This window comes from Balaenoptera acutorostrata, chromosome 10 (genome assembly GCF_949987535.1).
Source record: "Balaenoptera acutorostrata chromosome 10, mBalAcu1.1, whole genome shotgun sequence".
NCBI classification, from domain to species: Eukaryota; Metazoa; Chordata; class Mammalia; order Artiodactyla; family Balaenopteridae; genus Balaenoptera; species Balaenoptera acutorostrata.
The window spans coordinates 89,189,748-89,217,543 of NC_080073.1; positions in this window are offsets into that span (position 1 = coordinate 89,189,748).

Consider the following 27,796-nt stretch of genomic DNA (forward strand, 5'->3'; position numbering starts at 1 on the left):
TTGTCTGCAAAATTATTTTTGAAAACAGCTTGGAAATGTAAATTTAAGATAAAGATACTGAGTCAGTAGGGAATTAGCATCTGTCCAAGGACATTTGGTGGAGAAAAGATTATACTTAAGTATTGATCATTCTCTGTTTAGTCCAACTGAGATTAAGCATGAGCCATAACTTCAGGCTGATCCATAATCTTCCAAAGTATTCAGGTGTTTGCAAAATTAACCTCTCAAAATATTGCAACTGGAAATGGCCTGTTGAACTCCATTAATTGATTAAATTCTACACGCATTAGAGCAGCACATGTGTGATCGCCAATAAAAAGGACTTGAAGGAAGTGGTTTGCTGGAGATGAGAAGGCAAAAATAGAAGGGATGCAAATATCTTATTGGAACCATACAAAACTTATAGCGCTGATCTCTGTGCAAAAGTTCTAAGGTCAAATAATATTTGAGCCTTAGATACTTGATTAGGATGCTAATGAGAATAGTTTTGGTAATAACAGCCTTGAGTGTATTTTACTTTTTAAATTTTATTTCGTTTTATTTTATTTTATTTTAGTTCAGCAAATGCTTATGGAGCACATTACGTGTGCCAAGCACCAGTCTACATCACAGAGTCCCCATATCAACCCTGTGCTGATGCAGTATTATTAGGCATATTTGACAGATGGGGAAACAGAATCAAATAGCAAAGTTGGGATTTGAACTCAGGTAGACAGACTGGCTGTGGAATTCATGTTCCTATCCACAGTGTGACATGGATTCTTTACATTGACTTTAGATTCTCACTTTGAAAATACAGGTTATGAACTAATATGGCGAAATTTGAAGAAGTTAAAACAACATTGTCACAGTTTAGCCGTCTGAAATTGAAGTAAGGGCTAGTATCGTAAAGCAGGTCATCACCTTCTCTACACACAGTTGCTTAATTTTGAAGTCTTAAACACACTCCATCTCATTTGATTCACAAAATTCTCAAAAGGGATTTGCCCTAATTTTACCATATTTTTTTTAAAAACAGTCAAGGCTTAGAAGAGCTAAGTAACTTCAACAGTTCCTACAACTAGTAGGTGCCACAGTCAGGACCCTTTGCCGGTATCCTGATGTCAATTCTCGTACTTTTCCTGGAAACCCCAGGAATTCTCAAAAGTCAAGTAATGATTCTTAAAGAAAGAGAAGCAATGGGGCTTATAACCAATTTCCTCAGCCTCATTTATACATCTGAACAGCAAAATTCCCGAGAAATACAGCCTTTAAATTGCAGCATGAATTTTTATTTTTCTTTATTCTGAGTAAATTTCAAAGTTATACTTCTAATACAACTTTACTCTTACATTTTAATCTCTTTCTCTGAGTTCGAGAGACAGGGATGGAGATAGAGATAGACAGCTGAGGAGTAAATCCAGATCATGTTTTATGGGTACACACAAGCAAGCATGCAGGGCATAGGAAAGTGGTCTTTCCCAAGCGTGTCCCAGAAGACATTTGATTGACAGTCGTAACGATGGTGAGATGAGATAGCTTTTTTTTTTTTAGAATACATGGATTGGCACTTAAAGATAGGTAGCACTTGGTGGCTCTGTCTCCTGGGTATGACTGTATTTTAATAAACACTTAAGTTCTATAACCCCATTCCCACTTTGCCTCCCTTCAGAATGCTTCTTAAGCAGCCACTAAGTGTAAGGAAACTTAGAAAAGTAGAAGGAAGAGAAGAGTGCACACAAATAAAAGATCGAGTATTTCAGGGGTCCCCAACCCGCAGAAGCCGGGTCACACAGCAGGAGGTGAGCGGCGGGTGACGGAGTGAAGCTTCATCTGTATTTACAGCTGCTACCCATCGCTCACATTACCACCTGAGCTCTGCCTCCTGTCGGCGTTATGGTGGGTTGTATAATTATTTCATTATATATTCCAATGTAATTATAATAGAAATAAAGTGCACAACCGATGTAATGCGCTTGAATCATCCCAAAAACATCCCCAACCCAACCTGGTCCACATAAAAATTGTCTTCCACAAAACCAGCCCCTAGTGCCAAAAAAACTGGGGACTGCTGGCATATTTGGAAAGGGCGTACAGCAAAAGGAAAAGCAAAAAGGCAGGAAGCAATGTGGGTGATAAGAAAACCTGGTGGACGGGGTTGGAGGAAGGGCAGGGTCTCAGAGGATTCATATTACACAGCGCCAGAGAAACTGACAGAGACATTCTATTCTCTTTGACTCAGTCTAGCGTTTATTGGGATGGCCCACTGTAGTCAGCTTAACTCTCGGCTGAAGCTAAGGGAAGGCTTATCACCATTTGCTGTGTGAATCCATGTCTGTAATTTCTGTGACCTGAGCATTCAGGGCAAAAATTGTTTCCGTTTTTTCCCATTTCATGCATCATTTCAGAGTTGTGTAGTCACTTTGTAGAAACTGTGGGTACCAATTTTAACAAGTAGAAAAACAAGAATCATAAAGCCTGCACTGCCTACATCTGCTTCTCTCATCTCCAAACCAGAGAGGATGGGACTTCACGAGAACAACTAAAGTGAACAACAGTGGATCCTGTGTTTGCATAAATGCCCTACTTTAATAAGAGGCAACTGTGCATAATCCCTTCGGAGAATCGGATTGCTGGTTGGCAGGCCTCTGCAGCCAGAACACCTGCGCCGTGTACACGCCCGATGCTCTGTGAAGGGTGCCAGCCATGGCCTTTCCACCGCGCATGCTTAGCATCTGACTAAGGCTGTCAGTTGCTTCTGAGGGCCAGTTGCTTACAGAAAATAACTACAGCTCCGTTGAGACTCTGTTTCTGTTTTTACTTTTCTCTCTGGACCTGACTACCCTCTTTCATACTTCACCCTTTCTTGTATGGCTTCTAAGCCAAAGCCTGAGACATTGAACCAATTTATAAATATTAAATACAGAAGGCATACTCTATTTGTCCCCGAAACATCAAGAGAGCGGTATGGACAATAGATATTGGAGGGTACTTCATGGAGATCATTTTGCTGATAGTCAGATACTCCCAAGCATACTAAGGGCAGGGTCCCTGCCTGCTGTGGTTTGAAACCGTTGCCTTATCTGGCAGGGTCTTTTCTACCATTCTCCTTCTAGCCCTTTGCACATGCCTGGAAAAATGAATGAGTGGCAGAATTAACCAATGAACTTACCAAGAACTGAATGCTAATTTATGTAAATGTGATTAGATCTGGACTTCCATTTGATTTGTAATGTACCTACTTGGATAATTCTCAGAAAATAGCTTGTTCTTAAGTACTCTTTCTTCCTTTTTCATTCTTCCCCTTCCTTCCTTTCCTTCCTTCCCTTCTTCCTCCCCCGCTTTCTTTCTTTTCTTTCTCTTTAATGTAACATAAGAAGATTAACTTTTAGGTAATAGACCTGATTCTGCCTATGAGAACAGATTTCTTATTTTTAAAGGCACATTTGGATCACTGTATCCTGATACATATCTTTTTTTTTTTTTTAAGTGCATTTCTTTAAAAAGAAGGAAATCCTGCCATTTGTGACAACATAGGTAAAACTGGAGGGCACTATGCTAAGTGAAACAAGCCAGAGAGAGAAGGACAAATACTTCATGGTATCACTTACATGTGGAATTAAAAAACAAAACAAAACAAACACAGAAAGTTGAACTCATAGAAACAGAGAGTAGAATAGTACTTGCCAGGGCCTGGGGAGTGAGGGAAATGTTGAGAGGATGGTAAAAGGGTACACGCTTTCAGTTATAAGAATAAGGTCTGAGGAGCTCATGTAAAATATGGTGACTATAGTTGATAATACTGTATTGTGTAACTGAAATTCGCTTAACAGTAAAACTTAAATGTTCTCACACCCACACAAAATTAATATGTGAGGTAACGAACGTGTTTAACTTGATTCTGGGAACCCTTTCACGATGTGTATGTACATCAAATCATCGCATTCTACGCTTTAAATATCTTACAATTTTGTCAATTATATCTCAGTAAAGCCTTTTAAATATAAGAATAACAAAAATATGTGCATTTCCTTCCTAGTGGCAATTTACCTTCTCTTCAATGTACTGAACTTTTGGAAAAAAAGATGATAACATCATGCTGATTCTCTGCTCTGGATCTAAACCAAAATTACATCCAGGAGAGGGACCTGCATAAGTAACTCTCCAGAAGTTCTAGAGTCTTCCAACTATAAGCCAGCCTGAGATAAGAATCCAGACAGAACAATACTCATGCTGACTGCTAAAACCAGCACCCACTGTTAAACATTAACTGGGTGTTGTCTGCTGGCCAATCTGCTATGCATCCCCATATCTCCTATCAAACTTATCTTTGAGCTAAGGGTGTTAGTTATTGTAAGCCAGACAGAACTGAGTATATTCCTTTCCGGAAAATTCTCAAGAGGAAAATAAAAATTCACCAGATCTGACAAATAGCTCCACTGGCATACATGATATTAGTGTAGTTTCAAGATATTCTTTGCAGGTTCTCTCAAACTGGATTTTAGAGTGCCTCCAACTCAAAATATTAGTGTTAAAGTAGCTAGGAATAAAATTATCAGGCTTACATATAAAATGTATCAATGAAATTATCCCATATTTTTATGCAGAATATAATGTTTAAAATTTTTTTAAAAACTAATTGCAAAGTTTTGGGCTGATCTTTAGAAGCTGTAACAGGAATTCATGTGATCTACACGTTGCTGCATTCTCATTCCCCTTGAGAATGTCCATCTCCACCACCACTTCCACTTTTTCCTTAATTTTTCCTCCATTTTCCTTCTAATCGCTTCACTGAATTTTATTTATCTTATTTATTATGGTGCCATCCTTAATATCATAAGATTAGGATGAATCCAAATGAGGAAATGGTAGCAGGAAACAGCTAAGCTTCCTTTTCTTTTTTTTGAAACACTGGGTCAATTATCCTTGTGAAGAGTTAGGTTTGGAAGTTAATTAGGTTTGGTACTAAAACTCAACTGATTCTGTTAATTTCACAAGAATAATTATGAAAACTTATCAGCAGCTTACACAACATTACCTTCAACTATCTTCCATTTAGTGGGGGTTTTTAGAGATTGGTTGTGTATGATAGAGAGCAAAAAAATTCAGATCATAAGAACTGAAACTCATAACTCTCAGTGTCGTAAATCTCCAGCTTGCCTTCTCCCTTGTGCAATGCAAGGTTTTATTTTACAGTTTTGCATATGAGATTAATGGTAGGAGATTATTTTTAATCTCTCCAGCTTCTACTTGGCATGAAAATCCTTCAAGATGCACTGGTTCTACAGACATTTCTTTAGAAACACCAGCTACCAGAACAATCATAACATATTTAACAATACGATTAGTATTATTTTGATGTTTTAAATATAAACAACAAGAAGCAAAATCTTTATTGTCTATGGCATTTTGAATTCTGGATAAAATTTGGTAAACTTGGTATCTGGAATACTAATCAGAATGTTTGCTACCCATGAAAACAGCAAGTCAGCCATGGAAATGCCTGTCTTATTAACTGTGAAAACTGAAACACAGAGGGAAAATATAATCTGTTTTAAATATATTCTAGCATACAGAGAAGGGGAATGTATTTGGAAGGTCACAACTGGCATATCCCCTTGCTGTTTTCTAGGATGTGTTTATGTAGAATTAACACAAGATGAGGCACAGAAAGAACTAGTGACCTGATATTCTTGTTAGGAGAGCCTGCAAGAGAGAAATTTCAAATATGCTACTTTATTTGTATTCTTTGGTGTTAAGGTAATACCTATGTAAAAAAATTTTTTTCTCCAAAAACACATGCAAAAGGATTACCACTAAACTTCTTCACTATGGAAGTGTGTAAAATTTCCCCCCCTTGACGCTACAGCATATGTATTTCTTAAAAAGACAAAAAAAATATATATTAGCAAACCACAAACACATGTGCACACACTGGGAAAATTGGATTGCTTTTCTCAACTGAATGAATAGATGCATTTATTGACTTTCGAGTCCCTATTTGAATGTAAACATGTGAGAAGTGATCATTTTCATTAAAAACAAACAAACAAAACCTGCAGAAATGGGAGTGGGTTGAATTTAGGACCGCCAGCCAGGTCAGGTTCTGCTGCTGCTGTCAGCCTTAATTAGAGTAACTCATTCTTTCTGTCTTTCTTTGAGGCTTAAAACTCCATAACGTATTCCCACCCACTGATTGACATAGCTATCTTTCTGGTGTGAGTTATTCTACCCTATTAAGCAGAATAAAAATATTTGAGATTTTGAGATGTTATCACAATTTTGCATAACAATAAGAATGGGAGAAGGATGTTGGCGCAGAGCAATCTTTTTGGTTTTATATTTGAGCATCCATTGATAGAGAAATCATCCCACAAAGATGTCTCCAACACTCTGAATTCCCAAAATACTCTATGAACCACTAACTTTAAGAGTGAACTGTAAAATATCTGTGTAATTATTCAAGCGTCCTATTTTGTCCATGCTTTGTCTTTTAAAATATTTTTAAGCTTCTTGATGACAGAAACTTAAATTCCTTAGTGAACATCAGGAAATCTGTGTTGTACATGTATTTGGCAATTTCCCATTTTCCCTTTCTGGTCATTCACCTGTCAAGAGTTTCTTTTTCCTTTTCCTCCCCTATCAAAGTTAGGCAATCCAAGACTCTGCCCCACCATGCTTAATCCCATCTGCCATGGACAAATACTTGTTGAAGTAATTTATGCAAAAGTGATAGTGGGTCCACACATCTCCCTCCCAAAGTTGCATTTTCAGGGAGTTTAGAAAGAAATGATGCTTTAATGATAGAACAGAACAACAAACACAAAGTCAGGAGAAGCAAATATTCTGAAAAACAGGTTCCAGAAACCTGAAACCTGGAATCCTTGAGCAATTAAACCTAAATCAGACTAGGAACATTGTCAGAGTTATGTTACAGAAGTAAATTGAGTATGTTAAGAGCGCTGGAAGGGGGAAAGTGCCAGGTGCGCAGTTAGAATCTAGGGTGACATTTGGTAAGATATATGTTTAACGAATCAGATTATGAATTATCTAAGTCTAGAAACCTGACTCACCTAAGTTGACACGGCTGGTGTGTGTTGGACCCAGTTGGATTCTAAGTTTCCCATTACCAATCCAGAACTTATTTTTCAAGATTCTATCTCTTGGGGCCGGCCACAGTGTTCTATCATGTAGTAGATGCAAATATTTAGTCAATAAATATTTGTTGACTAAATGAATCATTTTCACTATCACTATTCTTATTCTACACATTGATCCAGATATGTGGATTTTTCTACACTGAGGAATATACATCATAGAATATTAGAGCAGACCATTTTGTCTCAGTGATTGTTTAGAAAGGAATAGATAGACAGATAATAGTTTTTTAAACAGAGAACACTCCCTACCCCAAAATAAATTTTACACAGAACAGGAATATATAAAACATACAAAAGTAGAGCTCATACAGTTTTGGTTTTTTGTTTTTTGTTTTTTTTAATGTGTGCAGGACACATAGTTTCTTCTATTAGTAAATCCTACAGAAAGGTAACTGTTAGAAAGCCATTCACTGTTTTGGCTCAATCAACCCCATTTACAAGTAAAGGGCACTAAGGCCCTGGGGAAACTTACCTAAATCCTCACAGGAATTTCTAAAGCTGGGGTAGGAACTCATTTCTCCAGATTTTGACCTTTCTGCTGTATTATACTGCTTGTTTACATACCTCTGAATTTAGCTCTTTCATTTCTTTTTGTTTGTTTGTTTACTTGCTTGCTTTTGGTTTGCTTAGATGTTTTCATGTTCTAACACTGATAAGCTACAATAGTATACTTCCTCATTTAGTACTTTTACCAGTCTTTATTACTATCCCTAAAATCTGGTTGATGCTATTACTGACAAACTTTTGGCCAAATGTATAGCAAAATAAATTCACCAAATTTAGTCGATTTGATCAAAAGTTCAAACTAATGTGGTTTGATACATCACAACAAACTGTGGAGTCACAGTGAGTTTTGAAGATAAAAATCCTATAAAAAGCAATTTACTTAAAATGTTCTAGGCTTGGTTTCGTTGTTTCATAAGATTGAAGTTAGTAGTGATAAAGTTACTTTTTTGTAATTAATTAAAAGCTACAATAAGTTGGTGGCTTTCTAATGCAGGATTCACTAATAATGAAGGAAATAAAAGGATCTCAGATACCTAAAGTGAATTTTAAAGAAAGAAAATAGTGGAAAACATGGAATTTTTAAAAACAACACAAGTAATTAAGACAACATAAATGTCTGGTCTGTTTTTGTTAAAAAACAACAACAACAAAAAAAAAAACCCACATTTTTTAATTACTAAAGGTAGCCTCCAAAAGATTTTATCTTCACATTTCCAAAATAAAGGTTTGAATTAACATCCTCTCACCTGAATGAATTCAAACTTGACATTCAATGTTCACATTTTGGAGGTAGCTGTGAAACATCAAAGCCCTAAGCACAGCATAACTTTAAATTATTACTGTATACAATTTATCACTGAGCTTTGTTATGTTGTTGTAATCAAGAGGTTGGTTAGCTTCGTTTGGTTCTTAGAAAAGAAGTGATAGGATTCACTGCAATATAGCAACACTAATAGATATTTGAAAATTAAAAGTTCAGTTCAGAATATAATTTATCAGAAAAAAATATATAATATAACATATATATTATATTATATATATGTTCTGATAAATTATGTCCTTCAGATGGCCATAATTAAAGTGATTAAGCTGGTGTCAAAGTGAGCAAGTTCCAGGCCTTGGACTCAGTGAGCCGATACGTAATGAGTAGATCTCAGGACTCAAGAGAGCCTGCTTGGGTCTCAGCTCTGCTGGTGTGACTCTGGACTAGTTGCTGAATTCTCTGACAGTTTTCTCACTTGTTATACACTATAGTGTGCATAGTGTATACACTAGTGTAGGACACTATTACTAACTCATAGAGTCACTATGAGTGTGTGCAGTGCATTCTTTTTTTTTTTTAATTATTAGCACCTTTAATTATTATTTATTTATTTATTTATTTATTTATTTTTGGCTGTGTTGGGTCTTCGTTTCTGTGCGAGGGTTTCCTCTAGTTGCGGCAAGTGGGGGCCACTCCTCATCGCGGTGCGTGGGCCTCTCACTATCGTGGCCTCTCTTGTTGCGGAGCACAGGCTCCAGACGCGCAGGCTCAGTAGCTGTGGCTCACGGGCCCAGTTGCTCCGCAGCATGTGGGATCCTCCCAGACCAGGGCTCGAACCCGCATCCCCCGCACTAGCAGGCAGATTCCCAACCACTGCGCCACTAGGGAAGCCCAGTGCATTCTTGATAAAATAAAGGGATTGTGATATTCATCATCACTATTTAAAAAGAATTTGATTTCCAAAATAACAACTACTACTTGTAAAATAGGCTATAAGATATTACGTACTTTCACTCAGTCATTTAATTTGCATTTCAAAACAACCCACAAAGTAGTATGATACCGTTTACATACTTTTTATGTACAGCTGACCCTTGAACAATGCAGGGGTTGGGGTGCTGACCCTCCATGCAGACGAAAATCTGCGTATAACTTTACAGTTGGCCCTCTCTATGGGGGTTCCTCATCCTTAGATGCAACTAACCTCAGATCGTGTAGTACTGTAGTAAGTATTTATTAGAAAGAAATCTGCATATAAGTGGACCCATGTGGTTCAAACCCATGTTGTTCAAGGGTCAACTATATTTTATTTTTACAAATTAAAGATTATTGATTCATGCAAAAAGCAAAACAAAACACTGAATCATCCATCACAGAAGACTTGCCCAAAGAGCCTTTGCTGTGTTGTTTTTGTTGTTGTCACTGGTAGAGAAAATTATTGAAAATCCAGAGAAACAGAAAAACAGTTTGACCTCAATCCCACTAACATAACCACTTCTACAATTTTACTGTACTAAAGTCCATCCCTTTCGCTATGCATATAGTTATTACAAACAGTAGTCCTACTAAGGTTAGGTGATACCAGTTTTTTTCAATTACAGAATATAGAGACTAACAGAGGATACGGGACTTGCTCAAGCGCACACCATTCCTTGGTGGTCCTCCGTGGTCCACTTTCTATCCATCACACCACCCTCCATCATCCTCCCAGGGCCAACGGGTAGCAAAGGCAGAGGCTCAAGGCCAAGAGTCGGGCACAATGACACACGTTAACCCAGCTGGCAAGGAAGCACTCTGTTAGGATAAGTTTTTCTCCCACGCCCTAACCCACTAGACATTTCTCCAGTAAATACTGGAAAGAGATGAACTCAACTCCCACAGGCTTGGAAATGGAGCGTATCTCCCAGTGCTCTTGCCCAACAGGGTGAGCAAAGCCAGTCACAGTCTAGGGCCATTACTTCCAAAGGGAGCATCCCATGGAGTCTGACCACCAGTCATCGAGGCAACATGTTTTAAAAGGTCACTGCTGTGAAAAGCGGATATGAGAGCAGAAACATTTTGATTCTCATGGAAAATAGCTCAGTAAACATTCCATCCTATTTCACAGCAAATATGTTCCACCCACTTGCACACAACCCTTGTCTGCTCTCCTCCGGAGCTTTTAAAAAACCGAATAAAAATAAAAGAAGACAACAAATAACTTCTTTCCTCCTTCCCTCTCTCCCTTCCTTCCTCCCTCCTTCCCTCCCTTTCTCTCTCTCTCTTTCCTTCTTTTGAAATTTCCATATGGCTAGGGTTTCTTCTAATATTTCTAGCCCCCTTAAACCCAGTGATATTTAACGGAAAAACAGCCACTCCCATTGCTGGAAAAGGTAAAACTCAATTCACTATTAATGCTTTCAAGACACCAGGAAAAAAAAATCAAGGTTATTACTAGAAAGTCAGACAAGTCCCTTTGTATTCATTCCAACAGCTGTTTGACATGAATGGAGGCCAAGTAAGGAAAGTTCAGGTAAATATCCCAATTCAGTAGCGTTACCCAGGGATCAAAAAGGGGTTACGTGCTTTTGGGAGGAGGGTGGTACATGTACCCTTAAAAGGCAATTTTTAATGTAAAAAGTAAAGCTCCTCATTGTATAAATCTTTAACATATTTTAGACACAGAAAAAAATGTGACCATTTTATGCTTGCATTACACCGGAGAATGCATGGCTAAATTAAAAGCCTTGCTCAGGATCCTGACCGGCCAGGGAACCCATCAAAATCAGGGGCCTGACCCCTTTGTTAACCCCTTTACCCCCAACTTCCCACCCCTGTGAGTCCGCTTGCTGAAATTCTATGTCACTAAATAATATGTTTACCAGGACAGGGATTTGATGTTGATTTCAGAGATTATCCATAGCTATTTACCCTTCTGTATTCAAAAATCATCCAATCGGCCTATTTAAGAATCGGATTTCGAAGATACAAGAAGCAGTGCCTGAATGTAACAACAGAGCTAATCCTCCCCCACCTCCATAAATACAGTTTTAGACAACAAAAGCAATCGTTATCTGGAAAAGTCTTGTTTCTGGCAGAAAAAAAAAAAAAAATCAATTTAATTATACGAGATGTGTCTCACGTTTTAATTGTTGTTAAGTATAGTCCTTTATCGACAGAGTCTCCCTGGATCTCAGTTTATGAGCTTTTACATTACTCAGATAACTTGCTGAGGAGAAAAAGAATCCATCATGTTACTTAAAAGAACTGAAGCAGCATTGTGCCCCAGTCATTATGCCCCTTGACTGCGCTTATAATGATGAATGCATCATTTTTCTTGCATGAAACTTTGGTAACAAATAGCACAGCCAAGTCTTTTCCAGCACTGTTATTCTGTTTTAGAAAACACTGACATTTTCTTAAACAGACATAATTTACAATTTTAAGGAGCACAACAGTGCCTTGGTGTTTGAGGGCCAGAAAGCAAACAACACTTCTTTCAGTTCTATTTTTTTTTAAGGGAATCTCGTGCTTAGTGAGTTCACTCTAGCTTAAGGCCAGCGAGACAGAGCAGAGGCAGAACAGAGCACCCCTGCAGCACACGAAGGTCATGACTAACTGGTCATGTTACAGTCAGGGTCAGCGCAAGACAGAGCGTGAGGAATGAGAGGAGAGCGGGGGGAGCAGCGCGCAAGAGTCAGAGACAAAGGCATCTCGGTGGTGCCATTCCCTTGCGGGGACAGAAGTGGCCCAAGATTCCTTTCTACCAGCCCTGGGCGGAAAGCAGCAGCCCTCGCAGTTGCTCCTGCACTTCAGAACTCTCTAGCAGGCTCGTCTGTAAATTTCACACGAGGGGTGCCTCGCCAGTGTCAGTGTGCCTGGATTAATATCTGGAGCAATGTTCGATTTCCAGTGGGGTCAGCTCAGCCCACGCAGATAAATGGAAATCTGTGCAGGATGCTGAAGGTCTGTTGTTGGGAGGAGACCTCAGAAGCTAAGGTTATGTGTAAAGATTAAAACTCCCAAGGTGTTATTTCTAAAACAGTTGATGTATTCCGTTGCCTGCAGTGAAGCTTCTTTTCCTGTATTTCCTAATCATCCTTTATTAAATTGCTGTGCTTTATGGCTGGAGAAAATGTCTGTGAAGGCATAGTGTGTGCTTGTGAGTGTCCCTTGCAAACATGTAATCTATTTGTGCTTGAGTACTATATACGTGTACATATCTGTGTGTGTATATACGCAGATGTGTACACACATACATCTCATATATCTCTTTTCCCCATGAAGACATTGTTGCTTTTTTTTCTTGATGTACATGTGCTATCTAACTTAAGACACCAAACGAACAGAAGTTCAGAATCCAGAATGATGTTACCCATGTGTGGTATGAGGCCATTCTTCTGTTCTACAGACATCTATTAAGCTCCTACTATGTTCCAGGCTTATCCTAGAAACTGACTACACAGACTCAACCCCTTTTCATCAAGTCACTCACAGCAATTTGAACACATTAGACCCACAAACACAATTCTAAACCAGTATATGAATTCAACCAAAATGTGGAGGGGAACAGGCATAGCAGCAGAACTAAGGAGGGAGTGATTACTTCTAATGGGCAGGAGTTAACGAAGAATTCCCCTTGCAAGGATCTATTTTGGGTTTCAAAAGATGGGGACGGGAAAGTTTATTAGGCAGAGAAGGGAAAGAAAAAAACTCTACGCAGAAAGATAGGCAATGCAAAGACACAGACTAAGGCGATTCTTTGTCTATCCTTCAGGTAGAATATAAAAGGGCAAGGCATCCAGGAGTGGAAAATCAGGTGGGATAGGTAGACAGGAAATAACACGCCATGATATGCCCAGTGCTACAAGGTAAGCAGCTTGTCTTTTATCCTAGAAAGCATTACCCAAGTGTCTTTGTGGAAACTAGTATTATAGATATTTAGTAGGTAAAACTTGAAAAGGAATTCCATGATTAAATACATTGAGATAATTCTGAACTGAACAAGTTTCTTCACTGTAGGATTCTTCAGAACTGTTACAGCTGAATTATGAAAGCATACGGAGTCTCCAAAAGGGGTTTCAGGATATCAGTGTTTTAAAGATTTATTCAGCCACTTATTTATTTGCTGAAGTTTCTCTATGATTGTCTGTCCTTTAGGAAATGCTGATGTAAATGCTGGATAGGCAGTGAAATGTTTTAAACAGCAAAGCAAAGGAGAGATACTCTGGTGACAATGTGAATGGGACTAGGCCTGGCAGCAAGGGAACGAATTAAGAGGTTATTAGTGATCAAGAATAAGATCCTCATCTAAGGCAGAGGGAACGGAGAGAGGAAGCATAGAATGGTTTCAGGAAATAATAGGTTGTCAAAATCATCCGTAGCCAGTGACTGAGTTGCAACTTAGAAAACCATAATATGTCCCAAATATATCCTGAAGATCAATGATAAAATTAACTCACTGTTAGTTTGTGGTTTGTCAACTTTTCTCCTGGAAAAATCGGATTCGGGGCCAAGAAAGCCTATCTCATATTGTTACTGAGTCCAAGCCCATATTGCTCTCCACATGACAGGCCAATAAATTGAGAGATGAGTTGCTGGGGTAAGGAACTTTATTCAGAAAGCCAGCAGACTGAGAAGGGGGTGGACTACTGTCCCAAAGAACCATCTTACTGGAGTTAGAATTCAAGCTTCTTTTATACTAAAAGGGGAGGGGGTGTGGCTGGTTGTCACAAACTTCTTGGCGCAGGAATCCTTTGTTCCTGCAGCTGTCCACATAGGTCTGTCTGGTGACAATGTTCCTATAAACCTCCAACAAGACAATCGTTATTTTCTGTTCTGCAACTTTTTATCTCTATGTGAATGGAAAAGTGTTACACCTTTAAAGGTCAGAACCTTGAGAATGGGCTATCATGTATATTTCAGGCTATAGGCAACATTCTTTTACAAAAGGTGCAGAGCCAACATGACGAAGCACAGGGGACAGAGCGCAAGGGTTAGAGCTAAAGGAAATGATCCAATATGGAGACAGGTTTGTTCTTCTCTGTTACATTATTCTCCCAAAAGTAGAGTATGAAAGGGGATGGAAGGGGAATGAACATCATTTCCAATCTCAGTGGAGAAACCACTGAGCCCAAAGAGAAGAATCCTTGGGCTGGTGGTGTCCACTGAGTCCAAAGAACAGGTCACCAAACCAGAGAGGTTAGCTGAGACGCCTGCTGGTGCAAATACGGAGTCACCAGAAGTCAACAAATCCAGAGTGGAATGGATTAGGACATGGAGAGGTGGGAGAGCTCACTGGACAACCAGGAGTACCCGAGCTGTGTAACAAAAGAGGCAAATGAGAGATCAGCCCCACTTCTCTGCAGCCAGAGGTGAAAAGCAGGAGAAGGATTTCATGTTTCCTGTGCATCGTCCCTGAAAAAAGGTGAATCTGCTGTCATTGCACGTAACTTCCAAATACCTTCCGATATCACGAATGTAGATAAAATTCCTCAAATTACCAAGAACAAGAAGAGGCTCTGGAGTGTGAATTTGAGAGAGGCTGTGGGGAGAGAGGTGGAAAAGCAAACCCTAACGACAGATTTTAGGAACGCCCATAAAATGAACCCGAGCAAGGAACGCCTCCTTCTGCAGACACTGCTCACCACATCAGCCCTTTTATTTCTGTTTTTACCCCAAAATACAGCCTAAAAAATTTCAGAGATCTTGCAAGACAGTCTGATATTTAGAAATGTATGGCGACTTTTCTTTTTTTTTTTTCTGATTTGCAGGGTTATGGGAACCTTCAGACACATGTCGCAGGCTCATCTGAGCCAAGTGTGGGTCAGAAAGCCCGGTCTCGAAGGCATGTGGCACACATCAAGTATCTAGCTCTTTTCTTCAGGGATTTCTACTCTTTGCCTGCTGCCTAGATGGGTCCGTTTCATCTGAGGGCCTTGTGGATCCAGAAGAAGCATCTCACTATTCCCTTCAGGAGATAGACTCTGGGTCTATCTCTTGCCTGTTAAGATGATGGGGAATTGGAACTTAAATGAGAATTTTAAAAGTGGCTGAAGCTGGTCAGAGCTAGAGTTGTTCACAGGAATGTCAGCCCTGAATAAGAGCCCGATCAAAGCCACAGTCAGTGTTCCACAGGAGCTTTTGAAAACTATTTGGAATAAAACAAGTAGAGGAGAAATTCACCTCGTGACATACTGTAGGCTGCTGCTTAAACAAACATCAAGGCAAAACCGTCAGGCTTACACTTAGCCCGGATACTGGGCCAAGAGCCGCAGCTTTTTGGAATATATGTACTCTTTTTATCCTTTCCTTCCCACAAGGAATTCAGGTCGCCAATCAAAAAGTTACACCTGATCTTCTCAGTTTCCTTTGAAGATGCTTGCTTGCCCAACTTACATTGCTGTCGTCTACGGAAGCTGCATTGAAAAGCAGTTTGGGATGCGGAGAGGAGGTTTAGGAAGGAGTTAAACGAGGAGAAAACGTTTCAGGACTGAGTTTGGTGGTCACCCATGAAGGGAACACAACAATAGAATTAAGGTGTAAGGGAGATGTTAAACCAAGAGCCTCTGTGACTGGGGACTCCGCCCCTTTGCTTCTATCGGTCAAATGTTTGCAAAAGGTTTTCTTCACCACAATATCCTGGGAAACCTTTTAGTCACCTGGGTATTAGAGAATCCAAAAAGGCTATAGGAGGTGTTCCTTCTCAATGCCTTCCAGATTAAATGTAGACTATAAAACCCAATGCATTCTGTTCTGCTGTAATGCAAGTTTGGGTAACTAAAATTAGTAACTAGTTCTGTAATGCAGTTTTGTAACTAGAATGATGTCGGTGAAATGCAGAAGTTGGCTTGGTTTATATGTGATTCCTGCCCTCCCCAACCCCAGGCATAGATGGGTGCAAAACAGTAGAACAGAATTATAACCTTCAGGAGGAAAGGAAAAAAAAACAAACATCAGTTCAGCTGTTACAGTTTCAGCAGGAGCCTAGTCAACTGTGTTTGAAGGAATCTGAAAGGCAAGGCCAGTCTTTTGGGCTCATACCTCAAGCTGCCTTGGACTGCCCACCCCTCTTGCCCACCTTATTGTCAGCTCTAGCATCTCAGACCTTTCCACACCCATTAATGCTGCTCTCATTGCAGTGTTGCCGTATTTCTTCTATAATGTCTTTTGCTTATTTTTAATACCCACAGTGGCAGCTTTCAGCAATGCTGAGCTTCTGCCTGGGCCATCTAAACTAACTCCCCAGGTATAAATCATTATTTTGTATTTTTAGTGCTTTGATTACAAAGATGCACTGGATCGGTCTGTTTCCTTGAACTCTATTCTTTTAATATGCAATTTTTTAGGAACACACATGGCGTTATGGAAGAACACTTATTTAAGAAGGCTTGTATAAGATGCTGGGTATGGAGAAAAGGGAACCCTCCTACACTGTTGGTGGGTATATAAATTGGTGCAGCCACTATGGAGAACAGTATGTAGGTTCCTTAAAAAACTAAAAATAGATTTGCCATATGATCCTGCAATTCCACTCCTGGGCATATATCTAGACAAAACTATAATTTGAAAAGATACATGCAACCCTATGTTCATAGCAGCACTATTTATGGAAACAACCTAAATGTCCATCAACAGATGAATGGATAAAGAAGATACACAATGGAATATTACTCAGCTGTAAAAAAGAATGAAATAGTGACATTTGCAGCAATATGGATGGGCCTAGAGATTGTCATACTAAGCGAAGAAGGCCAGAAAGAGAAAGACAATTACCATATGATATCACTTATATGTGGAATCTAAAATACAACACAAATGAACATAACTACGGAACAGAAAGAGACTCACAGATGTAGAGAACAGACGTGTGGTTGCCAAGGGGGCGGGTAGGGGAGGGAAGGATTGGGAGTTTGGGATTAGCAGATGCACACTATTATATATAGAATGGATAAACAACAAGGTCCTACTATACAGCACAGTGAACTATAGTCAATATCCTGTGAGAAACCATAGTGGAAAAGAATATGAAAAAGAATACATATATGTATAACTGAATCACTTTGCTGTACAGCAGAAATTAACATTGTAAATCAACTATACTTCAATAAAATTTTAAAAAAAGAAGGCTTGTATAAGAAATCTGCTCATTTCTCATCATCACCTTTACATTCGTTGTCATTAAAATATTCAGTAACCATAAATGTAGAATGTTTGCTACGTCAGCTACTATGCTAAGCATTTTACTTATATTATTTCATTTAATCCTTAGATGTCAACCTCACAAAGGAATCAGAAATCTGAAGGAATTTCTTCAAGATCACTCTGCTTGATAAATGGTAAAGCCAGGATTCAGAGTAGGACAGGGGACTATGCTATAAATTATCCACAGGGAACAGTATCAATTTTGGATGTGGATAAAGGGTAAAAGTCATGATAAAACAAATTCTGAACCTGGAAGACAACTTTTATTGCCACTCAAAATGTGATCTGCCTCCTGACAGCATCAGCATCACCTCAGAACCTGCTAAAAATGCACATTCTCAGGTTACACCCAGATCTGTTGATAATTTTATTATCTTGTTCAGTTCTTAATCTGAATTCTGGAAACATGAGAGGACGTGCAATTGTTTACGGGAGTTGTGAATCCAAAAGAGCAGCAGGCATTGTCTGTAGAATAAATATATGTCTTGAGAATTTAATTTTTATAAAAGTATAAAAATACTTTTAAGCCATTTTAGTATATATTTATATCAAAATAGTTCTGGACCCAAACAAATGTTTTTCTATTGCTCTATATACTTTCTCATGTAACAGATACTAAAAGTTTTAGTACGTGAAGACCCATGGAATTTTTTTTAGTTAAAAAGGATCTTTAGAGTTAAAAAGATAAGAAAAAAAATGAATATATTTCAAACTCCCACCTGATGCCAGAATTTCCTTTCCACTATCCCTGTTAAGTGGTCACTTAACTTGTGGTTGAGGATTGCTATTGAAAAGAACCATATTTCTCATCAGGCAGTTCATGTTTTTAGAAGATCTAATTTTTAAAAGTTCTCTCAATATTGAGTTTAATCATTCCTCATTAAACTAATTTCAGCCTCTAGAGCTAAAGAAAATTAGGAGCCCAATCTCATATCATGTCCTCAAATATTTAAAGACATAACATGTCTTCTCTGGCCTAAACATTATAATTAGTTCCTTCAACTATTATTCATTCAACATAATTTCCAGATCCTAAGTTTTTGCCCCTCTAAAATACAGTACACAAAAGACAGCTCAATACTCGAAATGGAATCTTTGCCAGTACAGATAAAGCTGTTTTCTTCCTTGTTTGAGGTAATAACATGCCTTTGAGGGCAAACTATGTTATAATTCTGGGTATTACTTTTAAACTTAAAATCAACCATATATGCAGATCTTTTTACTTTAACTGCTCTAGGCCAGACCCTCAACATCTTCCCACTTGGTTTGATATTTTTAAACCTAATCTTAGGACTTTTACATTTGTCCCTGTATTTATGTGGGTATATTATTTCAAAACTGAAATATTCATTCAATTTTGATCCTGTCCCCATTTATTAGCCTTCTCTAAACTTCTTGTTCCGTGAAAAAGAAAAATATAAATGAAATGACTTCCTACTGATGCATTTTTGTTAAACCCTGCAAGTGATTGACTATCCTCTCCACACCCACAAACAAGTTGTCAAAGTAGTCCATTCTAGAATTTGTCAGGAATCAAACAGAAGATTACCAGCTGTAATGGCCTGATCCTCAGGTCCTTACCACTTAGATGCCAGGCTTCTGGCACTATACCAGTTCTTCATAACTCCTCAGAGATTATGAGTAATGGCTCTACGAAAATATCTGGAAATTATTTCAGTATCCTGGAATAATCTAAGCCTGAAGACAGGAACACATTTAAAGCAAATAGATGTTCCTTAAGTATCTCTCATATCTATCTTTGGATCCAATTCCCTTTTTACCGTCTTTGTTATACCCGTTTTCAATTTGAAGACCATTCTTTTGTGAAGACACAAGAAAATCACTGTAAACTCTGTTTTTACAGTGTCATTTGTTAATATTATATAACATTCCCTTTGCTTACATTCTCTTTGCTCTAAATATACATTACAGAGTGCTTTTAGTTTTCCTTAATATTTTTGTACATTCCTTGGCTTTTTCCTTCTTGACATTATTCACGCTGCTCTCTGCCATGTCTCCTTATCCATTCCTGGCCATGGGCCCCCTTTTGTATATGTCATCTCATTCCTAAATAATCTCTTCATCCAACTAAACTAAGATTATGATTTGGGGGGAAGGGTATTTCAGACTTAAAAGTCAACCAAATATCCCAGATCTTTTCACTTTAATTGCTATAAGGATGAATCTTCACCATCTTCCCACAGGCACTTTAAGTCAGCATATCCAAATGGAAGCAATTATCTTTTTCTCCATCATGATTTATTGTCTTGCAATTCTTATCCTGGTTAATGGTACCACAATGTAACTGGTCACCCAAGGCAGAAACCAGGAGTAATTCCTTGACTCATTCTTCCCCTGGTGTTCTACATTCGACCACTCAGCAAATTCTTCCAGTTAATCCCTTAACATTTCTCTCAAATACATCTCTTCCCCTCTAATTTCTCTGCCACTGAGTTAGTTCAAGTCTATAGCACCCATTTTCCTGAAATGTTGCAATCATCTCCTTGGTGATGTATCCAATTCCAGATTAATTCCCCTATAAACTCTCCCTCCATGGTCAATATAATAATCTTCCTAACATACATATTGGATATGGATGGTATCTACACTGCTCAAAATCCATAAATGGCATCTCATTGCATACAGGATAAAATCCAAGTTGGATTATATCTTTGCCTTGAATCTCCACCCACCTGACATCTCGGCAAAAATGTTCTTCTCCTTCTTCAAAATTTAGGTAAATTCCCCCCTACTCTCTTAATTCTTTTTTATGATCCGTCAAGACTTAATATGCTACTCCTTCCTTTGGTCCATCAGTGGACCATGGAGATGCATCTATTATACTATTTATTATTAAACTGTATGGTAACTATGTGTTTGCACTTCCATCTTCTGGCACAGGCTATGGAATCATGGAAGGTAGAATCATGGCTTATTCATATCTGAATCCACTCCTTATATACATTTACCAGTGTGGTAGACAGAATAAACTCTCCCTCAAAGATATCTACACCCTAATCCCCAAAACCTGTGACTATGTGCTGTTACATGGCAAAAAGGAATTAAGGTTGCTAATCATCTGACTTTAAGAAAAGGGAGATTATCCTGGATATTCTGGTAGGCACACAGTTGTCACAAGGGTCCTTAAAAATGGAAGAGAGAGGCAGAAAAGAAGGTCAGAGTGATGCAGTGTGAGAAGGACTCAGCCTGGAAGATGGAGGAGGGGGCAACAAGTCAGTCTAGGAATACAGGTGGATTCTAGAAGCTGGAGAAGGCAAGGACGCGGATTTTCTTCTGTAGCCTCCAGAAAGAAACGCGGCCCTGCTGACAACTTGATTTTAGCCAGTGAGACCTGTGTTGGACTTCTGACTTCCCAAAATATAAGATAATAAGTTTGTGTTGTCTTAAGTCACTGGGTTTGGGGCAATTTGTTACAGCAGCCGCAGGAAATTAACACAAGTAGCACTCGCCACAGAGTCAGAGTTTGAGATATGTTTATGGAGTGAATGCATGTCTTCTTAAAACTCTCAGCTCATTAAACCTAATCACTGTAGAATGTACAGTTAGGGATCTTCTCAGATTTCAAGGAATAGTCTGATGTTTGCCCCAAAGGAGACATATATCCCAAAGATACCACTGCTTTTCCAGGCCCTGTTCCTTCCGGACAAATGAGAAGTGGCCCCCGAATTTCTGGGATGTCCTTGATGTGTGTCATTCCTCAAGGTACCACTTTAATTGCTGGCTACTTGGATCCTCTACCCTGGCAGAGAATGGCAAATCATTCTTGACTAAAATTTGCTTTCTTTCCCTCCATAAGGACTTTATAAGAAAATACAATCAGCTTAAAACAAATACCCTACATCTCCTCAAGCTGGAGCTTCTTCTCCTAGTTGAAGTGGATCCGGTAGAGTTTTAAATATATCTTCCTTTATTTGTCTTCCCACCATGACCCACGGGGACCTGAAACTAGGATAATATGGCCAATCCAATGGGACTTGCCATGTGGTCCACAAGAAAGAAAGACTTGCCATGTGGGAAGATGTTCCCTTGTTTATGTTCTCATTCTTGTTCACTGCTACACAGAGAAAAATAGTCTGCAAGAATGAAGATAGGCAAGAAGAAAAGGAAATGGCTGAATGTGTCTAGTCACTTATCTGAGACCCTCAGTTCCCCCAGGATCTGAGGTCCATGTATGGCTCCGACTCCTAACCCTCCCCAGCCTCAATTTTGTGGCTAGCCCAGGATCGTGTATCCACATCTCCTATTTTGCTTAAATTATTTAAAATTGTGTTTATGATTCTTGCAACCAAAAGAGTCCTGGCTAACATAGCTGTCAATGTATCAGTCAGGGTAATTTAAAAAAAATCCAAGTTATTCACAAAACCTGGGTCACAATACCCAGAGAGAGGCTGGAGGTGAAAACACTCCCTACAATGGTGAAATAGCGTGACTATCTAAGCAAGGACTATTTTGTTGATTGTTGGAATGGCCTGGAAGTTCTTCAAAGAAAGCTCATGAATGCCTTTCATTGCTGCAGGTCACACAGTTAGCCTTCCTTGGCCTACAGCATAGGTTCTCAAAGTATGGGCTCTGGACCAGCAGTATCATCTGGAAACATATTAGCAACAGACATTCTCAGGCCCCGCCCTAGACCTATTTTAGCAGAAATTCTGAGATTTAACAAGTCCTTCAGGTGATTCTAATGCATTCTAAAGTTTGGGACCCACTATCTTACAGGCAAACCACATCACTGATTTTTTTTGTTGTTAGTTGGTTGGCTTGCGGTATTTTTTACATTTAGTTTTGTTTGAAATACTGATATGTGATATATGATGAATTCGTGAAATATTAACCCCCTTATTGCAGAGCTGTTAAATCTCTACCTAGCAGCCCAGTGAAGTTTAACAACATAAACTTCACAAGTTGGTAAATTGATTTCAGATGAATGTTTTGCCTAACTTTGGTAATTTTCAGCCTGATACAGTATATATTTAACATAACAGAGCAAAAGCATTTTAGAGGTTAAAGTACTATTAACATATTGAATATACATACATAGCTTTTTAGTTAGATTAAGGAAAATCAGGTATTTTTAAGGCAGATTTCACATCAACTTTATGCTCTCTTATAAATCTCATTGCAGTTTTTCTTTTTCTTTTCTTTAGAATTTCCTAAGAATTAAAAAAGTAAATATATATTCCATGACTTGAGTTCACAATAAGAAAGAATGCTCTGTATTAAGGTTGCATTTCTGGGAGAAATAGTTATTTGCCACGTATGCTGAGAATTCTTGGCTCTGGTGACCCAAGTTTTCAATGTGGCTAACTTCTGTACCCCAATACCCGGGTTGGGGGACACTTGTTATAATAGGCATGGGTATGACTCTTCCAAAGTTTCTAGGGAGAAGAGTGTTTGTTTTCCTTCGGGCTAAAGACTTAATTTGTTACTTAGTTTTGCACTAATTTCATGGATCTACAACCTGGGGTAGGAAAGAGAAAAAGTGATTACATTCAGTGAAATGGACAAATATACCAAAATAAGAAATCCTGTTAAAATGTTGGAGGTATTCCCCAAAGCAAGCAATGCTATAATTATCATAATATACTGCTTCTCTTATATTGCTGTGAAGGATAAAACACAGCAACTTACCTACCTTTAATTAGCTGTATTTAGTATTTTTTATGGCCACTGAACGTAGTGCTCAGATTACCATATATTAGCATATAATTTGCATACACACCTCAAGGTATTTGGTTTTATTGCTATTACCTTTTGTGGCCCTATTTCAGTAATGACGCTAATGGAATATAAAAAAAGATTTCTGACTCAATTCACTTTACAATCTTGGGAGTTTTACAATGGAAAGTTCCATATTTCATACAAAATTCCTCAAAAAAAATTCTGTGGCTTCTTAGAGTGGTCAATCAGCCTATATACTTATCTGGCAAATCCCTGATAGGTGCCCCAGTGAAAGCATTTACTTTCATTCTGAGCTCAATAAAGATATATTTCATAAGGCTTGGGGTATAAACTGCCTCATGTTTGCTTAAAAGAAAGTTGCACACACAATTTAATGAATCTTACCAGTCTATCAGCAACTAAAGGCCCAGAGAAAGAAAAATAACAGCTGCAGCAGGAGAATTTGGAGAAAGGTCAGAGGTCAGTGCCTGCATCTGCATTCACTGGGAGACACAGAGGAAAAATAAAGGGTCTCTCTTTGTTGCAAGTCAGCACTATTTTAGAAAAGTGCAGATACTGACTTAATTACCAATGTTCCCTTTCGCTCTAGGGTGCAGCAGCAGGCTATACATCAATACCTAAGGTCACATTGCTAAAAGCTTAAAAAAGATCAGGTTTTCTTGCACGTGAGAGCATTGTTTTGTGCTTCTTCCCTAGCGTTCCTAGTGTTCGATACCAGATAGAAACAGAAAGCAGGAGTCACTACAGAGGGCATCAGAATTATGAAAGCTGATGTGAAAAGCAGGCCTTTTGAACTCCAGGCAACTCTTGAGCTGTGTCAAATCTCCCATCATTACTTGATTGTTTGTTGTTGAGTCGTTTGTTTTGAATACCTTCACCCAATCCTTAAGCCTAATTGAATAAATAAAATTTACTGTGAATTATGTGCCAATTTGGAAATAAAACTAACCAATTTTTTTTCAGTTGAAAAATAATTTCAACGTAATGTGTTTGGGACTACTGATACATTTTTATTCATCTTTCCGTCAACATGGTATGAAAATTCCCACATCAGATTTTGGTAAGTAGGAGACCGTTGGTCTGTTTTTTAAAAAACGGGTGCTGGTTCTTTCAATGACAATGTCTTTGTTAACCTAGAGAGATGACAATACCTGGAAAAGAAAGCATGATATTTGTAATATGCAAAATGAAAAATAGTCATTTCAAGGTAAGACTGTCTTAAAAGAACTCACTCTGATGGTCAAAAATGAATCCCTTCTTGATTTGTTGCATTAAAGTGCCTCTATTTGAGAGGCAACTGAGGTATGGTTCACAGGGCAGTCTGACTATATTTGAATGGGATGACCACATCAGGATTTTGACCACTGCCATAACTTATGCTGCCATCATGGATCAGACCGACCATGCAGCAGGGTGATTTGGTTGTGGAGACAAAAGAAATAACTACATTGATTATGCTGGGGGGCAAATGAACCACATAATAGATCTAACATCTTTAAATATTGAAGTTTTATGGCTTAGTCCACACAGAGTGTAATGGTTTAATTTTCAATGTGTATTATATGCCTTAAAGAGTTTTTGGAAGTAGGTAAGGTGCAAAGTATGGATATGTGAAAATAAGAACAGTAATTCCTATGAATCATCCATTTCTCTTTTTCTTCACAGTTAACTGCCCCCGCCCCCATGCTACCTTTTCAGAGCTGTTTAATTTGGTCCAACTTTCTATTTTATTTGTACTATCTAGACTGGTCCTTCTGGAAGGTACATTCTTCTAAAGATCTACGAGTTAAAGAAGTCTATAATATATCTAAATGTCACCTGATCGGTATTTCACGGAATCATACAATTTTGAGCAGAAATACCCCTTAGAAATCATCCGGTTGAACCTCCTTTTTTTAACTACTGTAAAAACAGAGAAGCCACCTCATTTTGCTGTGAGGGCTCAGATGAAAAGAACAGTGCAATTTAGTAACTAACTTGTGTGCAGGGGAATCTTCCAATAAGTAAGAAGCACTACTCAATGCCTTGCTGTAGGGCTGCAAGTATTTACTTATCTAATTATCTTTACAAAGAGGCCCACTGATAATGCAAAATCTGCTACCTTTACCAGAGTGGACAAAAGGAGATTTAATTTAAAAAGAAATGGTAGCATAGAGTAGCAACTTGTATTTTCCCAGACTTCCGCCATCAGAGAAATATGAAGTTGAAAGAAGAGTTCCGTTTGCTATTCTCTCATGAAAATGGGAGATAGATGTAAAAGGCTGTTCCATCTGTTGTCACAGAGAGTTCTCCAGAATGAACACACATATTATTATAACTGCTCAGATTATAAAACACAAGTCATAATTGAGGGTAGCGTCTACCCTAAATACTGAGGGCAATCTGCCCTGGCATACAGCTCCCCAACCTGCCCTCAGGGATCCATTGAGCATATGCACTTTCCATCAGCCAGAGTCTGCCAGCATCTAATGTCTCTCTAGGGTTTCACCATTTTACCCGATTTGAATGCTGAGAAGATGCTCATAATTGCTTATTATGACATCAGACAAGAGAATTCAAGTCCCATTTGATTGTAATGAGTTTGTGGAGTCTCTGCCTTTTGTGGGTCCAGTCACATACAGAATGGAACTTAAGGCTTCTGTACTGAAACAGAATTACACTCCAACAGTGGAGGCATGAGGCTTGGACCGTGCTCAGTAAAATTTTTTTTTCTATTACTTGCTGCAGCCTGTTGATGGCAACAAAAATAATATCAATTATAAAATCTTTCAGCAGAGACACTCAAACTTCTTTCCAAACTGGAATTTACTTTCCCAGATTTACCTCTGAAATAATTCAGACTTACTGTCCCCACAGCACAGGTAAGCCAGTTGAATGGTAAAAACAGATAAAATTATTGCTTTAAAGTGACGTACAAAGTAAAATGGTAGGATTAGTCAGTTTTACATGTAGCATAAAACAATATAAAGAAGTAAATATGTACATCATGAGCAGGTGCGTGCACTGAAAATGCCTACTTAGAATTAGGTGTGAACAGAAGCAAGAAAAACTACAATCCTGCAGCCTGTGGACCAAAAACCACAGTTACAGAAAGACAGAGAAGATGAAAAGGCAGAGGGCTATGTACCAGATGAAGGAACAAGAAAAAACCCCAGAAAAACAACTAAATGAAGTGGAGATAGGCAACCTTCCAGAAAAAGAATTCAGAATAATGATAGTGAAGATGATCCAGGACCTCAGAATAAGAATGGAGGCAAAGATTGAGAAGATGCAAGAAATGATTAACAAAGACCTAGAAGAATTAAAGAACAAACAAACAGAGATGACCAATACAATAACTGAAATGAAAACTACACTAGAAGGAATCAATAGCAGAATAACTGAGGCAGAAGAACGGATAAGTGACCTGGAAGACAGAATGGTGGAATTCACTGCTGCGGAACAGACTAAAGAAAAAAGAATAAAAAGAAATGAAGACAGCCTAAGAGACCTCTGGGACAACATTAAACGCAACAACATTCGCATTATAGGGGTCCCAGAAGGAGAAGAGAGAGAGAAAGGACCAGAGAAAATATTTGAAGAGATTATAATCGAAAACTTCCCTAACATGGGAAAGGAAATAGCCACCCAAGTCCAGGAAGCACAGAGAGTCCCATACAGAATAAACCCAAGGAGAAACACGCCGAGACACATAGTAATCAAAGTGGCAAAAATTAAAGACAAAGAAAAATTATTGAAAGCAGCAAGGGAAAAACGACAAATAACATACAAGGGAACCCCCATAAGGTTAACAGCTGATTTCTCAGCAGAAACTCTGCAAGCCAGAAGGGAGTGGCATGAAATACTTAAAGTGATGAAAGGGAAGAACCTACAACCAAGATTACTCTACCCAGCAAGGATCTCATTTAGATTTGATGGAGAAATCAAAAGCTTTACAGACAAGCAAAAGCTAAGAGAATTCAGCACCACCAAACCAGCTCTACAACAAATGCTAAAGGAACTTCTCTAAGTGGGAAACACAAGAGAAGAAAAGGACCTACAAAAACAAACCCAAAACAATTAAGAAAATGGTCATAGGAACATACATATCGATAATTACCTTAAACGTGAATGGATTAAATGCCCCAACCAAAAGACATAGACTGGCTGAATGGATACAAAAACAAGACCCATATATATGCTGTCTACAAGAGACCCACTTCAGACCTAGGGACACATACAGACTGAAAGTGAGGGGATGGAAAAAGATATTCCATGCAAATGGAAATCAAAAGAAAGCTGGAGTAGCTAATACTCATATCAGATAAAATAGACTTTAAAATAAAGAATGTTACAAGAGACAAGGAAGGACACTACATAATGATCCAGGGATCAATCCAAGAAGAAGATATAACAATTATAAATATATATGCACCCAACATAGGAGCACCTCAATACATAAGGCAACTGCTAACAGCTATAAAAGAGGAAATCGACAGTAACACAATAATAGTGGGGGACTTTA